Source organism: Numida meleagris, chromosome 2 (genome assembly GCF_002078875.1).
Source record: "Numida meleagris isolate 19003 breed g44 Domestic line chromosome 2, NumMel1.0, whole genome shotgun sequence".
Classification (NCBI taxonomy): Eukaryota; Metazoa; Chordata; class Aves; order Galliformes; family Numididae; genus Numida; species Numida meleagris.
The window spans coordinates 125,189,492-125,207,463 of NC_034410.1; the positions used below are offsets into that span (position 1 = coordinate 125,189,492).

Sequence of the window (17,972 nt, forward strand, 5' to 3'; positions counted from 1 at the left end):
TGTGGTTTTCCCTGTTTCTACACATGAGCAGATTAAATGTTGCATAACAAAATTTTGGAAAGTGGACTTGTTCTGATACTGTGACCCTGAGCATGGATGGGAGCTCATTGCAATGAGGTTCTGCATCCTCAGGAGGCTGTGGGTGTCCCCAGTTCCCCTGGACCACTCCTATACCCACTCTCGCCTCCACAAGGTCTGTGAGGACTTTGAGTGCTGGCCAGTGTCTTCCAGCTTAGCAGACTGTCCACAGCTGTCTTGGTACATGGTCAGGACCTCACGGGAGTGTGAGCATGAGTTACTATAAACTGCCATTAAGGAAGACTTTTCTAGGTGTTCATACTGGCAAAAATCATAGCGCCTCACACAGTGGGGACACCCACGTGGTTTGGTCCTATTTTGGGCCTCAGTCTCTCCACTGTCTGTCTACAGAGGCATCCCACTGCCCTGTTCTCTGAGCCTTGGATGGGAGAGACCAAGGGCAGCTGGAGCTGGGGAGAAGCAAGTGAGGTGGGAACAGAGCAGCAACCCCCTCAATTTCCCAATACCCCCTTCCTGAAGGTGTGGCTGAGATGCTCCTTTCAGCATGTTCCATGGCTGTGTCCACCTCCCAGCTGCAGGAGAAGCATCTGCTCACACGGGATGGGAACTGATCTCAGCTGCTTCCTCCTCCTGAGATGCTCAGGCACCCTGAGGACATGGCCCCATGGGCACTGCTCCTTTGTAAGCAGCTGTATCACCCCATGTCTGGGGCCATGGTGCTGCCATCCCTGGGAGGGCTGTGCTCCTTAGTGGATGCTGCGGCTGCTTTGTGTGCTGAGTGAATGCAACATATGCATCCCCAAAAGTAAACTGGGTGTCAAATACATTTCACATCTGGCATCTATTAAAATAATGCGTATGTGTGCAAGCCTGTGTCTGTGTATAAAACATGGACGTACTCTCTGATCTCAAATATAGAACAAAATATGTGTTTTAAATGGTGCCTTAATTTTGTCCCTTTTGTTAACTGGAAAGTTCCTTTATATTAAAGTTTGTGCAAAGTATTTTACTTAACATATTATCTGTAACAGATTGCATAAGCATGACTGTTATCTGCATTAGTCATCGCTTTAGCCCATGGAATATAACTCATGGCAGTCTGGATTTAATGAATGTTTGAATTAACATATACCTAATTTCTTGTGTTTTAAAACCTAAATCTCATTGAAAGCTGAGCTTTGTTTACTTCCCAAAATTGAACTGAGGGCCATTTGGAACACTTAGTGTATTCTAAAATGTGATCGTATCAACAATACACGCTCTAGTTTGTTTTAAAGTGAGTTTTTCTTTCCCAGTTTACATAAATCATTTAAAAAAATCGTTCACTTTTTTGGATCATAATGTACTCACTTGGCTTTTAGACCTACATAGCTCACAGGCCAATTTTTCAAACAGGATTCTAAAGCTATTTGTGGATTACTCTCTGTTTGCTACTTGTAATCTGCATTCCTGAGGTAAGCATGGTAAAAAGACTGAAGATTTTCATCAAGCTAAGTGATTATACTAAATAGGGCAATTTTGGGTGAACTCAGCTTCTGTGTTTAAAAATACAATGCAGAAGAAACCAACAACACATTTTCTGTTAAACCACAGAGGGCACTGTTTGTTCTTGATATAACGTGACCCCATCATGTAGACTCTTGTCGCTCTTCATTAAGCAATTACCATAAGAGCTTAAAATTATTATTTTTTTCTTCTTTTCTTTGATTTTAAAATTAACCAGGCGCATTATATGCTGCACACTCTCGTGTTCTGTCAGTGCTTGGCACCAAATTTTCTGCATTCACTGGATCTTCTTCCTCTCCTTACTGCTTTACCATACCACGTCAAGTCAGACACTTTCCTTCACAGTGGTGAGTCTTAAGATGTAGAGCAAGAAACTGCACTAATGCTTGATTTATGGTTAATTAACACTTTGCATTTTAGCTTTCTCCTTTTGTTTAAGATACTAACCAAAATTTACATAAGAAAAAAGTATTTAAGAAGAAAACTATAAAAGAAGAAAGAGAGACAGGGGAGTACAACTAGGGTCCTCAGATCTCCTTGATAATTTTCCTCTGGCACTTTCAACCAGAACACATTGGAAGAAATAGAATTATGTGACATTTGAAGTCAACTGGTGATGCTAGTTTGCTACTATTGTTTATTTATCCACTGGGGCTACTTTAAATATTTTCAAAGCTTTCTTCCTTCAAAAATGAGGTTTTCAATTTTCTCAAAAGTAAAAATTTTCCTCAAACCTGTCTGATGCAAAAAAAAACATTAGCAAAATTAAATAACAAAAAAGCATTATTGGATTCCATGATACTGATCTTGTTTCTTTATAAAGGACTGAAAACTCCACCAGAGTTCCATGCAATACCAGTGTGGGGTTTGTCTTGTACTGGAATCATGTTGATAAAAAATTTGCCTAGCTTATTATGAGAAGCATCACACATTGGCACTAGATGAGCAGAGGGTTTTCTTCTCTTGTGTTTGTGCTAACTGTGCAACTTTGGGACACCATAGAAGTCTATAAAGTATTGCTTATTGTACTGGTGGTTCAACTGAGGGTGTACAAATTCTTATTACAGTAGTTGCTCCCTCTCTCTTAATAGTGATTCCTACGGACTTCATTGGTTACTTTATTGATCCGTCCTATACGGGGTGTTCCCACAAACAGAACACAACGTATTCCAGATATGGTCCAAGAAGTGCATAGTTGAAAGGGATAATTGCTACCACAATTGACTGACACATGTTAATACAGCCCTGAACACTGCTGGTGTCCCTTGCTGCCAGGGCCCATGGCCAGCCGGCTCATGTCCATCTTTGTGTCCATCAGTTCCCCCCTTTCCAAGGAAGCTGCTCCCCAGACTGTCATTCCCCAGCTCAGGGTTCTTCCTTTCCAGGTGTAGCACTTCACATTTGTTCTTGTTCAAGTTTGGTTGGTCCATTCCACCAGTCAGTTTAGGTCCTTCTGGATGGCACCCCTGATCTGGATCACATCAACTGGTTTTCCCAGTTTGGTACCATCTGTAGATTGGACAAGTGTGAATTCCCACTCTTTCTCCATACCCTCAACAAAGACATTAAACGGGACACGTCTCAGGGCAGACTCATGAGGAACCTTTCTTGTCACTAGCTGCTGTGTAGGGTACTACCTGTAACCCCTACCCTTTGACTGAACAATCCATGTTGTTGCCCACCCAGCAGAACAGCAATGGCCATCTTGGATATAAGGATGCTGCAGGAGGTGGTGCTAAAAACCTTGCTGAAGGAAACCTTTGCTGTTCTTGGGGCTACGCATAAAAGGATAATTCCTAAAATGGCAACTGTGCATTGCTCAGAGAATTGGAAATTACTTTGCTGCTTTCTAGGGTTTTTCCTTTTAAAAAATGAGTTGGTGTGTTGAAATTCCTTTCTGAGAACAGTTTAGCATGTAGCTGCTAGCTAGTTGGGAGTACGTGACCACATGAAAGTATATGGCAACATTTGAAGCTCCTTCTACCTCTAAATGTCCTTTCTGGAGATTTGCAGTGCTGGGGTAAAGGAGCATCTTGCCTATGGGGGCACTACTCATAACATTGTGGGGTGGGATCAGCACCTTCCGCTGTTGCTGCTGATGATGTGGGTCTTTCAGAGCTGCACACCAAATCTTCAACTTAATTCCTGTTAATTGGTTTTAGCACTTTAATTCACTTTCTTTGGTTAAATTTATCAACTCATCTCTTTCTACATTAATGAAAGATGATAGTTTTTTTTGAGTTTTTTTATTTTAAAGGGTACAGTAATGAAGACCTGAACTCTTACTAAAAGAACATGAATCTGAGATCATTCGTATCAGCAAACAGGCAACCAATAAACACACAAACACTGCTGCACAACTGGAGTGCTATTGTCATTGAAGTCACTGCTAGAGACAATGGTACCATCCTGCAGACAATGTTGCATGCTTGTGTATACAAGCATGCATTTTAGGACCGAGTTTGTGTTTACCACAAAATAGTTGTAAAAGCATATAAATAATTTTGCAGAAGAATTTGATTTTTCAGGATGGTTTTCATGTAGTTCTTTGCCTGTCTGATTTTCAAAAACTGGAAATACAGTCTGGGAAATAGGGCCACAAAGTCATTACAAAAGCCCTGCACAGCACAGCTCTTGCTGCTTTTGGCTTTCCTTTCTCCTCCATATGCCAATTTATTCAGAGCTATGCTTATCAAGGGATCATAAGCATTTTCCATCTCATTTAATTTTCAAATCCAAAGTTCAGTATTCTGCAACATAGAATACTGTAAATGCTTGGTTTAGGCATATCTTGAATATCTAAATATTATTAAACATAAGGTTCCTTTGATTTTTCCTTTTAAGTGACATAGAATGAATTCTGTAGAAGAGAAAGCAGTACTTAAGTTATCCATAATGCATCTGTTTATGTTTCCAACTGGTGTACTTTATCACCAAGTCATTGGTTTATATTATAAAATGATGGTTGTGTAATAAGTAGTTAGCAGAAACCACAGGAACGTCTTTGAAATAACACTAATGGCCATTTCTGATGAACTATATGAGATTTTGTGAAAATGATTTGATGGAGAAATGTATTTTTCTTTACTTCCTGTTAACAGTGAGCATGTCAAAGGCCTTTAATCTCTGCTACACAACTAAACTTTTTTTTCTTATTTGGGATTGGTTTGAACTGGCACACACTGTTTAATAATCATGAAGATTTAAAGTGAGTGAATTTGATTAGGGAAGCAGTAATTAACAATATAAAATGAAAAAAGGTCTACGTGAAATGATTTTGAATAAAAATAAAAGTAGCTGGTAACCTTGGGAATTGGAGATTCTGCCTCTTTCTATACTCATCTAGTTTATAGTACTAAGAATATTTTGTTGCTAGCTGAGCATGTGTATGTAAGAATCAAGAAATAACAATAAATGAGAAAGCATGCTGGAAGGCCCAAGCATGCTGACATTTTTAAGACTACGTTTTACTCCAAGGGGATTAAATCTCTGGTTTTATATGAAAGGTGCAGCCAGTCCTTAGCAATTTACAACACTATGCATTGGATAAGTTTTCTGGCATTTCACAAGTAAATCTTGCAACCAGTTTCTAAGCTAAAATTATATTTAAGTTGGATTCATAGTTAAAGATGTGATCCTTGGACAAGTTTAGTGTTTATGTCTGCTAAATGCTCTTGCTTAAAAAAGACACTTCCTCTATAGTTCAGCTGTAATGCATTGTGCAAGATGATATTTTACCTGGGATATATTTGTAGAAATATTTTATGATTAGGTTTTTTATGCACTGTTATATTTAACTGCTATTACAGGCAATGCTGTTGATGCTAAATATTTTCAATCTTGTTCCCAGAAAATTTTGCTAAACTTGACTATTTTTTTGTTTGTTTGTTTTAATGTATATGAAGAGTTATTTTGGGAAGTTCTTACCAAGATCTTTTGCTTCTTTAAGAATTCAACTCATAAAAATATTTGCTTGTTCATATTTTTGATATTTTTGGGGGACAAAAAACCACCTTAAGACAAAGTACTACTGTCTTCAGTATCAGGATTTGAAATTCAGCCTTTTGTTGCATGACCCTACTCTCGATTTTCTTCAAAATTTATTGGTATTATAAAGTTTTGAAAAATCACAAATCTTGCAAGGCCTCGTGGAAAAGCAAGTGAGTCTACTTGTAGTCCTCTATGTTAAAAAAATACTTTATTCTTCAAGGAACACTATGAAGACTGTAAAATGAAGCATTGAATAGCCAGCATTAAACATCAATATTAAGGTCACCTAGCCTTCATTTGTCCCCTTTTTTTCCACATATGAGTTCAAATTACTTGTTCAGATGATCCGATTTGCATTTCCTTCTGTACACACAAAAAGTGCAAGTTTTTAATTACAGAGCAGTTACTAGAGTTGCCGTGTCCCCTCATTGCTCAGTGAGTGGCCCCACAACTGATTCACTGAGCCCATTCAACCCCAGCTCAGACAACATGCAGGTCCATTTCTGCAGTTATGTTTTCTAGGGTGGTAATGGGCATGATATTGATGTATATCTTATATTAATCCACGCTTCATTAAAACAGTGGATTTTGAGGTATGAAGGGGATATAAACCCAGTTGTAGTACTGGACTGGTGAAATCTATAGGAACAGAAGTCAGAAGTGATTATTTATCTTGGCTTCCCTTCCTGAGGAGGCAACGGTTTGCAGAGTATGTAATATTAGATAGATGTGGTCAGCTTCCAGGGACTCGTATCTGGGAATGTGTAGGAGTCAAGTGCCATGATCTTCACCAGGCACTCAACAAATGAAGCCTTTACATTCGGTGGCCACATGTGAAATATCTGTCTGTGAGCAAGGAGCTGCAGGCATGAGATTCATTTTCCTCCTGTAGTCCCCTGCCTTGTTCCTTCTTGGACTTCTTTCTGCAAGGAAGGAAGAAGAAGCCTTGCAGTTAACAGTCTTCCCTATCCGAAACATGCCTGTCCTAAAAGTTGTATGTTTTTAATGCAGCAATAAACCTGCTGGGAAGGAGACAGCCAGGCATCTCTCTTGCTTGGCCCATGCGGTCCCACATTCAGAGAACTGTTGCAGGAACATAGCCAGAATTTGGGACACTGAGATTCAGGGCTCTCCAGCCTATCACACGCTCCACAGACAACAATAAGGGCCAAACTCCCAGCAAGCTCCAGGTGTTACTCTTCATGAGTAACCAATGTAATTCAAAGCCACATCAACTTTTGGCCAGGTCTGGGAGTTTTGTGCGCTTTTAATGCAGCAGTAAACCTCCTTATAAGAAATAAAAATAACAAAAAATATTTTAAAAAATCCACATGTCACTTACTACATCTTTTAGGAACAAAACATTAAAAATAAATATAATCCAACCTGGAACCAAACCATTAAAATCCTTCAATCATAACTACTTAATTATTTTGTCACATTATTTCACATTGTTATGTAGATTGCTTAAGGAGCTTGACCTTGCATTTCTGAATTTATCTGAATAAATTTGGAGGTTTTTCTGAGAATAATTTTAACACTTACTTAAAAGAATAGCTATGGAATTGATGGTTGATGTTTTTATCTTTTCTGCAGCTGTTTTTTTTTTCTTTTAATGTGAAAATCCATATCTATTTTACTGTTAAGGAATAATATGGGAGTAGGGTTAGATTCATTAAAAAAAGCACTAGGAAAGAGGAAATTTAGGATTTATTTGGTCTTGTTATGGACCATGAAATAGCAGAAATAATGAAGCCAAGATAGATATAATATTTTTACAGATAAATGCACCGACAGTGTTTCCATGTGTAGCCTTTGGTCTATCTGATCTGCTCAGTATGTCCCAATGGCAATGGGAGTTTTGCTATTTGACTTCCTTGCAACTGGGGAATTTGTCTTACCTAATAAAGCATTTGTTACCCATAACTATGGCATCAGCATGAAGATTCAGTGGAGGACCTATAGGGAGCTCCTTTCAGAGAGCTGCCATGGGTGATGAAGATGCTGAATATCCTCGGGGGAAGGACATTCGCTTTGAAAGAGTCTCGTCAGTGAGAACACATTGCAGGCACTCCCTGGGGTTTCTGTGCTAGCATGAATAGGAAGGATTAAAGGTTCAGGCGTATAGACTATTTGTCATGAAATCCTTTAATGATGACAGAAACTGTAGACCAGCCTCATATAGAATATCTATAAAGAGTGGGGTGAAAGGGATATAGTGAGGCAATGGTGCATGGCCCTAATTTTGGAAGTATTGAAAGTGGGAGAATTGGAGGAGTTTACGACAGTAACAGAATATTTAGGTTCAGTTTCCCTTCCTCCTGCAACTGCAAAACCCAAGGCCGCAATGGGAAAAGCCAATATGAGCATCTGGATATACTCACCCTCCATCTGCGTTCCCAGCACCCTCTAGGAAACGCAAGAACGTAAGTTCAAAAAAACAAAACATCTGAAAAGCTGCAGTGTGTAGTGGGGAGAATGCAAGAGAGTGCTGGTGTGCGCAGCAGCTGGGATGCAGCCAGTGAGAGCCCGCCATTGGCGGGATGGGGCAGCGGTGGCTGAGATGCTCGCTGAGCGGGACTCTGCATCAGAACCCTGGGTGGGCACTGAGCCTTGAGGCTCCTTGGATAGCCCAGGACTAGTGCAGTCAGCTGCTCTGCTTGGTTTCAGACAGAAGCGTTTCTTTTATCCCTCCTTAAAAAAGTGTTGGAAACTGCAAATGTGCATTTCTTGCTGTGGCTGGAACTCAATGGCAGAATTTCCCACAAAATGGAAATTCTCACTCTTTGACATGACAGACGTTTGAGGAGGTGCAGGAGGGAGCTGTAAACCGATCTTCAGCAGAGAAAATGAGTGTGATGCTCCCGGGCTGCTGCTCTTCTGCACAAGTCGAGGTGAATTTCGAAATCCGGACATTGTTATCACCAACAAAACCACGCTCCTTGCATCTTCGTGCTGAACACCTGGAATTTTTCAGGGGGCATATCTGTACCAAACAGATTTAGCTCCAGTCCTACAAAATATGAGTGGTAGCAGGGTGAGGGAAGGGACACACAGCAGCTCTCCTCTACCAGGATGCCTGCGTAGACTAAACTTTTTCTGGATGCAGTGGTATCCAGTGTGGAAATCAGTAATAATCTGTGTATGCTGGCCTGCCAGACCAAGATTTTTTACTTTTTCTTCTTGTGAAATCCTAGCATGGAGTTACATGTATCTATGCTGCTGCTGAAGAGTGAGCATGGTTGCATGTCATGGCTGTTGTCTGCATGCAGTGGCACTGGGAGCAAATGTGAGCTGTACCCCGATGACAATCAGTATGGCAAAAACAAATAAACCCAATATACTAGTGATTTGCCAAGAAGACTGAGCACAGTAGGTGAGACTGGACTCGCAGGTATTTATCAGATTTTTTACTGCAGCAGGAGGCATACTCCAGTTCTTGTGTTCTCAGATAACTCACGTGCTCTTGAAAATATGAACCTGCAGATATGGAAATTTCTAATGGCTGCTTTAAAAATGATCTGAAGGAAATTCCTGAGCAGAAAGTGCAAAGTGCTTATTTGGTGGGCTACCTGGTAGGCTGGTCGCTTCTCTAGTTTTTCCTGATTAACAGATGCCTTGTTGTTTCTGAAATCGCACAATAGGAAATGCCTCCATTAACTTAATTTAGTTCAATTTCAGCGGTACCCACTGCACTTTGCAGTTTAGAGTTTGCACTTAGCGAGCAACATCTGGACTTGTCCTTGCATAAATGGGATTTCCTGCTGTTAATACATTTATTGTGTTTCCTTATACAAATATTGCTTTATAATAGAAAGAAATCATGTTATTAATCTTCACTGTGTGTCTGAACTGTTGACTCAGACAAGGAAAACACGGCCACTTCCCAGCACTGGAGGTGCCTACACCCAGAAGTTTCTACTAAGTGGTATCAGTGTGTTGGCTCTAAGTGATGCACAACCATCTGCGTGCTCATGTTTATAGCTCTCAACAGTGACCTGAAAGAAAGTTGTAGCAAGGTGGAGGTCAGCCTCTTCTCTCATCTAAACTAGTGATAGGTTAAGAAGTAATGGCCTTAAGTTGTCAGGATAAGGCTGGATGTTAGGAACAATTTCTTCTCAGGAAGAGTGGTGAGGCACTGGCACAGGCTGCCCAGGGAGGTGGGGGAGGCACCGTCCCTGGAGGTGTTCAAGGAATGTGGAGATGTGGCACTGAGGGATGTTAGTGTGGTAGTGGGCATGGTGAGGTTGGGCTGGCTGTTCGGGCTAGGTCATTCTGGTGGCCTTTCCAACCTTAATGGTTCTATGATTCTAGGATCCTATGATTCTACGATTCTCATGAGTCTGCTGCTATTTTGGAGGGGGAAGCGAGCTTAGTGCGTGATATCTAAGTCTCCTGTTTGGCACCACTTGACATCTCAGTCTTTCTAGGTTATCATGATGATTTTGTATCTGTGGGTTCACTGATGGGAAACACGCCTATTTACTAAAACATGCCTATTTGGAATCAGGTTGTAATTGCGTGATTGCTTATTAAGCAGACTGTCAGAGCTCCCTGTGAACAGAAGGTTACTGAAGCAAACCCTGATTGATCCGAGGGACTGGATGTGACTCATCTGTAAGGTTTGCTGTGCAGTGTAACCTATGCCACTGTGCTGTCCTTGAAAGTGGCCCTTACAGTCACAGCTGGTTAGAGCTGACCTGGAAAGAGACCAGAAAGCCTTTGGTAGGATTAATGCTTACTAGTGTCATTGCCTCTCCTACTGTACAACCAGTGGCTCTGTTACAAGCAGCCAGGCAGCACCTTCTGCCAGGGTTGCGTGCTAGCTCCCTGCCTGCAGGCAGCTCGGGGCCGGGGAGCACATGGAGCCTGTACACGGGTGCTCATCACTCTGTGGTGTTTTGTCTCTCCTTACTGCCTTCCCACATCATGCTGCAGTGCTGAACTTTTTACCTTCTCAGATATTTTTTTCTGCTGGAGAAAATGGCCATTAAAATGATTTGTGAAATAAATCCTATCAGTAGGCAGGTGTAGGACCTGTAAGCAGTTAATTGCCAGGGCTCTGCAGATGTTGACGATTTCTTCTGATGTCTGCAGCTCATATTATCTGATAGCAGCTCATTCAGTTGATGAGTCTGCCGGTTTGTAAGTTAGCTACCAGCATGCGTGCAGTGTCGATCAGTTTGTGTGCCTGCATTTGGAAGAGCCTCATCTTGAGATATCTGAGCTATAAAGCAATTAGTATTCTACAATCGTTCTGACAAGGAAAAAACTTACAGCAGAGGAATGAAAACAGGTTGGTTTTCCATGCCTTTGAGCCTCATGCCAAATTGTTTTTGTACCATTGTAAGGCTGAGCAAACAACAGAAGTTGGGACATGTTGTTCAGAGGAGATTTATCCAGCACTTGGTTGTGGAAACTTGGTGAAACCGTATTTGTGTTCAACATCTGGGTTTGGCACTTTGCAGCTGGTTCACGCTTTGGTAATTATTGCAGAAATGTTGCTTCAGGTAAACAAACCATTCTCTAAAAGACACACCTGATAATGAAAAACGAGCCCGGGTTTAATTATTAGAAGAAATAGAGGAATGTGTTTGAAATGGGCAGGATTCCTGCCGACTTCTGTGCCGATCTGTGTTTTGAACTGTTCAAATTAAAACTGTTTTGAAATTGCAAACCATTACACAGAACATGTTTTTTTTTTTTTTTTTTTTCTGTTTATCGCATTCAAGTAGATCTCAATACCCTCTGCAACCATTTCAGCTATGCCCAGTATTTTTGCTATTCAGAAGAACAAAAGACGATTTGTACCTGAGGACAGTCTACTCCGCAAGCCTAGCAAGTGTTTGAATGGGAGGTTATCTGTATGAGGATAGGCAAAATAAAAATAAAAAAAAAATAAGCAAGAGAAATGCTTTGCTTCAGAAAAACATCAGCACCGGGGAGTTTGTGGCGGAATGGCATCTTTTAGAAGTACCAATTTAGTTCAGAAAAAGCAGTTTTCTCAAGCAGCTAAGTGGCTGTGGTGCAGGCGGGCTGCTCAGGTTTCCCCTTGATGCCGGGGCGGTGGGGACCCTCCACGGGACTCTGCTGTGTGGTGGCCGCAGCCATGGGGCCACGGATGAATGGGGTGGGGTGACGGGAGGGTAAATGGGGGAGCTTTGTGTTTTCAGACAGTTCCTTCGCTGCTCGGAAAGTTAATTAGGAAGTGAAACCTTAAGCAGTTGACAGTGCGCATTGTTGGCTGCTAGTGCTCTGTGACAAATACCACTGAAAGGTACTTCACTTTCTTTTGTAAACAGAAAGGTAAGGAATTTGCACAGAAATGTATTGGTGAAGATCTGCTTTTCATCATGGCCTAACCGCACAGTAAACAACAGGAATAACTTGTTTTAATAAAGTACGGTGTTGAAACATTTATCAGCAAGCTCTTTCTCTCCATTTCAAAGGTATGTTTAGGTAAGAGGAACTGTTGCCTTGAAGAAACCCAATCTGAAATTTTGTTATAACATTTTCTTCAGGTCAAGGTCAGGAAACTTAAGGAAAAGTTTGACTTTGGGGCCATCATACAATTAAGCCTGGGTTGATTAATACAGTATGCTGAAACAGCCATCTCGGAATTTCTGACCGTTTTAAATGCATCCCAAATAGTGGTTACTCACGTGAAATTATTCTGGTAGTCACATTGTAAAAAGCATGACTTCATTTTTACCATCAATTTTCGCATGTAGCCATGCGCAGTTATTAGGCGAGTGTAATAAGCCATGCATTTTAATTTCTCTCTGTAACAATAAAAAGATTAACGTGCCTTTCTCTTATGGACTGGGTTCCCTTGAGTGGCACCAATATAAGCCTCTGGAGCATTAATAAATGAAGCTTGGGGACTTCAGAGCTGAAGCCTGTTAAAACAGCTTTATGCAGTACTTCAACTAAACCAGACTTTTCATGGCATACCTGTGAAACCAAACAGAGATCAGTGAGGAGCCAGCTTAATGCACGATAGATACTCATTTCAAAATAAAGGTAGCTGTATTTCGTCCTAGTGCTTCCAACTCCGCTCTCTCCGATAGAGAAATTTTGCTCTTTCCCCTCGCCAGCTTTCCCAGGGTGAGCAATGCAGAGTGACACAGAACATTAATTGTACAAAGACTCCATAAAGTGTTCAGTATCTGTGGAAGTAAGTTTTGCAACCCACTGAGCAGCCACAGATCCCTGCTCCAAGGGACTGGAGAGCAGCAAGGAGAGAACTTTGAGCAAGGTATGTCTGAGAAGTATGCGTGCAGGCTGGTGCTTAGTCTTATACTGGAGATAGTGCAGTGTATTTGCTAAACGAGACCCAGAGTCTTTGCAGCCCGGCACAGTGACCTCCTGTCTTTGCAGTTTTCTACTGACACATGCTGCCTGATGCCCATCTCCATTAATCTCTGTCCTCATGGTAATGCCACTGTTTCCTCAGCCACTGGCACAGGCTGCCCAGAGACACTGTGGGTGCCGCATCCCTGAAGGCACTCAAGGCCAGGTTGGACGGGGCCCTGGGCAGCCTCATTCGATGGGTGGCAATCCTGCCCACAACAAGGGGCTGGAACTGGATAGTCTTTAAGTTCCCTTCCAATCTAAGCCATTCTGTGATTCTATGTCTTTTCACAATGACTTTTCCTTTTGTCAGTTTTCCCTACATAAAGATGGAGTTCAGCTGTTACCCATTCCTGTGAAGTGATGCTGTATTTGTTTTTATAAAGCTGTGTAATATCATTCAGATGTAGTTCACAGAGTATTTTTGAAAATTTTCAGACAGTCATTTTAAGTATCAAATTTTTCAGGAGCTTCCAGATTTTTCTGGATTATTGTTTGATTTAACAATTCGGGTTGCTTTTAAAGTTGGAGATGAAGTTTTCATAAGTCCATAATACTGAGCTAAATTTTGTCCCTCTCCTTCCTAATGCTCTTAAGGGTGCAAATCCAACATACTGCACCTTTAAAAATTACAATGATTTAATAATAATTATATTATGCTTTCTTCCATGCCCTCGTTACTTTACCTGTGGTGAAGCCTCCCTGGAAGATATCACCGTCCCTGCTTCACACAGGGTGTAGGCAGAGGCTTTCCCGTTGTTTGGATGCTCAACCTGCTTCCAACCTGCAGAGGCACAAAATGGCAAGACCTGTCTCCTCCAAGACATTTGTGACAACTGTCTATGGGACACATGCGTATACAAGGTAACTATTGGTTAATGGCACTAGCGTGAAGTTAGGTTGTCATCACATAAGACACCTCTTCAGGCTCTACAAGGGACACCAGGGCCAGGTGACAGGGCAACCTAGTGGATGGCAACCCTACCCATGGTGTAGGAGTTGGAATTGGATGGACTTTGAGGTCCCTTCCAACACAAGCCATTCTATGATTCTATGATTTCATGATTCTATGATTCTGAGGCGCAAGGCTGAAGATATGAACCCGGTGTGCTGGTGAGTTTTCCTGCCCCATGCCCATAGCTGAGCATGGATAGAGATGGAAGCAAGTTTCCATCCCTCCTGCAGATATGTTGGTATTGAGGAGGAAGATACTGCTCTTATCAACTTCACCAGGAGCCCATTCCTCATTTCTTGAGCAGAGAAGAATGTTTATTCAGCTGACACAGTTTTGGGGAAAGTGACTAGAAGGAGACACCACTGTGGAACAGTCTTCCTCCTCATCGTCTGCAGGGGTTGATAAATCCATACAACAAGTATGGTGTGGGAGGGATGAGGACGCATGGCCAGCAAGAGAAGGGCTGGACCTGGGAAAATGAAGTATTCTAACACACATGGGATTATTATCCTGTTTCTCTAGCAATTTTCATCTGAACTCAGCCTACCAAACTTTAATCAAAATAACCTTTTTCACTTGAGCACTTGATTAACCCCCAAAGGCTCCATCTTTCATTCAGTTTAAGTAAATTCAAATAATATGTGTGGAGTACGCGGTGCTGATCTACACCAGAGCATATATTGATAGTGGTGTCATCAGATGGAAGCCCAGGGAAGGGATGGGAGCAAATCATGTGAGCAACAGCCCCGAGCCCAGACCGGCAGGGAACAGCTGAGAGCACGGGGCGGCCTTCATGCTCCCAAATCCTGGCGAAATCGCTAAGCACTTCTGAGCCCTCTGTGGGACTTTGCGTGGGAGCAGCAGAGCCAGCAGGTGGTGATTACATTGACGGAAGAGTTGTGCAAGGCTTGGTGCAAACCTTTGTCTGTTTCTGCCTGCTGCTTTCCCTTTCCCTACCGCAGGCCTCCTTCCTTGCTGCACCTTCTGGTCCTGCGCGGGTGGCTGTATCTGTGAAAGGATCAGTGGCCTTCGGCTGCATCTCCTTATGGAAATTGCTTGGACCTTTATTTTCATTTGTTGGTCTGACTGCTATCCTATCCCCGAAGCGGAGTGTGGTTACACCTTTCTGCTTAAGCTGGCATGTTTAGTTTAAAAACAGGAGAAATTAGAACTGCTCAGCTCTCTAGAAATAACTTTTCTCCTCTTTTTATCACCTACAGAATGCCTGGAGAGTTTCAAACTAATAACAAGGTTATGTAAGAGAATAGGAAATAAAAACATACATATATTTTACTTCTGCAGAAACACCCCTGTTGCATTTACTCTTCCAACATAGTAAATGAGCCTTCTGTATACTTTGGCGCTACAAAGCATTTCAAAGATACTTCTGGTAAACACCAATACCATATCTATCCCTCTAAACCTCAGCCCTCAGGAATGTATATATTGTAGAAGTGGAGCAAAAAAGTCAACTTCGACGTTTTAAGCAATCAGTTTGATTCTGGTCACAGCAATTACTCTTTCTGTCAGCAGGAGTAAAATTTATTCCCATATAGCGCAGCGTCAGCAGCATGTAAATTAGATCACCCCTCTGGAAAACCTGCTTCCTCTTATTTGCCTGAGCACAGTTGCATTGTCCCGGCAGGTCGCGAAGTAGTGTGCAGTCTGGCCCTGCTGCGGGTGGTATCATAGAATCATAGACTCATTAAGGTTGGAAAAAAACACTAAGATCATCTAGTCCAGCCATGAGGAGAAGTGGGAGTCATCAGTTTGGGATGATGCAGATGCCCATGAGCTGCCTATCCTCTAAATGCTGTGCCTTTTCCCTGGGAAGAAAGATATTGCTTGGCTTGGGTGCCAAGGGAGCACGATCACCTTGTTTGGGTATTTATGAGACCTTGTTTGAGGTCTGATTTGACTTCCCAACTACAACTATGGGAAAAAAAATTAACCTGAGTGGTCTGGCCAGTTGGTCCTCCCTCAAATGCAATCAGTTTAAGCAGATGGGCTCAAAGAAACCAAAACCTTTGTTAGAGGGGAATTAAGCCACTCAGAAAGCTTCTCTTTTTCTCCTGTAGATGCCAACTAAGCACTCTTACCTCTTCAAAATAAATTGGTGCCAACCTCCATCTCTCTTCACAGTGGGATTGTGCTCTGTGGTGCAGTCACAGGGCTTGGAGGACTGAAGTCAGGGAGAGGAGGTGCCCAGGAAGGGCCAGCACTGCACAGTCCTCCCTGGGGATCCAGCACACTGCCAGCACTGTGGCAAGGTCCTCAATGGGTAAAAGAGATGTGCTGCATATCTGAGTCATTCTTGTGAATTCAGAACACAGGGCATAAAATATGTGAATAACCATTCCTGTATATCATAGAATCATGAAGGTTTGAAAAGACCTCTAAGATCATCAAGTCCAGTGTAGTCAATATAGTCAATACAGTTTAGAGGAGAAAGGGTAAGAAGGAGCAGAGCAGTAACCACAGTGGAAGCCCCATGGTTACCTTCTGTGTGTCTGGAGTTTGTCTCCCTTTGCCAGTCCCATACAGCAGGGAACATTCCCTGCTCAAGGGATGAGACCCCCTTGTGTTACCACCACTGTCTTAGCACTTGGCTCTTCACAGAAGTAGGAGGCATGCACAACATTTCCACTCTAAAGGTGCCCACATCGACAATTTTCTTTGTCTCAGTTGCCAATTTTTATCAACCAAGTCCCTCTCAGACATAACAGCTACTGTCAAGACACTCAAGGAGCATGCAGTTCTCTCCTGGAGCTGGAGAAAAAAAGCAGACCAACTCAGAGCAAGGCAGAGGCACTAGTCATCCCCCACAGCCTCCTGCTATCTCCTTGGAGCAGTTGGTCAGTCCCGAGCATTTCTCCCCTTTGCTGTCATCTCCTCTTCAAGGGGCAGTTTCTTCCCTTCAAGATTTTTTTCTTCCTTTTTCTTTTTTTTCTCTTTTCTTTTTTATTTCTTTATTTCTTTCTTCTTCTTTTTTTCTTTTCAGGAATTTAATGTTTTTGACAGTTTTCTCATTTAATATCCCACAGGTTCACTGGAAATGGCCGAGGGAAACAGGAGGTTTCAGTGACCAGCAAATGTATGTGACACTCTCTGAAATAAATGAATGGGAAAAGTGGGACTTTTTAAGTTGATCTGGACAGTGTAATTAAAATGTTCCTTGGGTGGCAATTGTAAGCTGACCCTTGGCAAACAACCTGGCTGATCAGGCTTAGGAAAGGGTTTTCTCATTTCTTAGCATGGGTGATTCTGCATTTTAGTGATTCTATCAGCTTTCTTTCCCTTTTAGAAAGAAAAATCCACTGTTATTGTTAATAAAATAATGTCAATTTTGAGACACCCACTTCATATTACTTCCCCGGATTACCTTCCTCTGCAAATACTTCAGAATCAGAATTCCTTTCCTAGGGAGTTAAAAAAAAAAGAAGACAGAGAGAGAGACAGAAAAAAAAAAAAGAAAATAGATCTCATTTCAGTTGACAAGAATCAGTAAACTGGTTCCCAGATCTGGGAACCTTTCCTTTTGGTAATGCATAATCCTCTCTGACTACATTCATTTAATTCTTCGAGCCTACTCTGCACTTCAGTGTGTTCTCAGGTTTCCACTTCTTCGTAGTACATTTTTAACACATAGAAATGATGTCTGAAAGCTAATTACATTAAACAACTTCAAGGTAATTTCAAACATACTGAGTCTTGTAGAAAAATTTATGTCTAACTTTAAAAGTAATTTCTGGTAATGATTATACAAGGAGTGTCATAAATATTTCTAAGCTGCTGAGAAAGATTTTGCCTTTAGAAAAATAATATTATCCTTAACTGTTTTTATCATAGCAGCAAAAAAAAAAAAAAGAAAAGAGCTAGATAAAGCTGAGAACTGGTGTGCTCAGCCTTCCCACTCACAGCCACCCATTAGTGACTGACCTTCTCATCTAGATGCTTATCATTCAAATTGATGCTGTGGATAAAGACAACAGGGATTCAGCATCACATCAGTCATTCAGTAGCATTGAGAAGGTGGGCACCCTGTATTTATTTCCTTCCTTCCTTCCTTCCTTCCTTCCTTCCTTCCTTCCTTCCTTCCTTCCTTCCTTCCTTCCTTCCTTCCTTCCTT

General features: G+C 41.7%; 1 long non-coding RNA gene across 3 annotated transcripts in view; it reads left to right on the forward strand.

Annotated features, from left to right (window-relative positions):
• LOC110395030 overlaps positions 13,963-17,972 on the forward strand; it is a 19,182-nt gene continuing 15,172 nt past the window's right edge. For all 3 annotated transcript variants that reach the window (XR_002436112.1, XR_002436111.1, XR_002436113.1), the window contains exons 1-2: positions 13,963-14,001; positions 16,888-16,937. This is a non-coding gene — a long non-coding RNA (uncharacterized LOC110395030). The remainder of the gene's footprint in view (positions 14,002-16,887; positions 16,938-17,972) is intronic.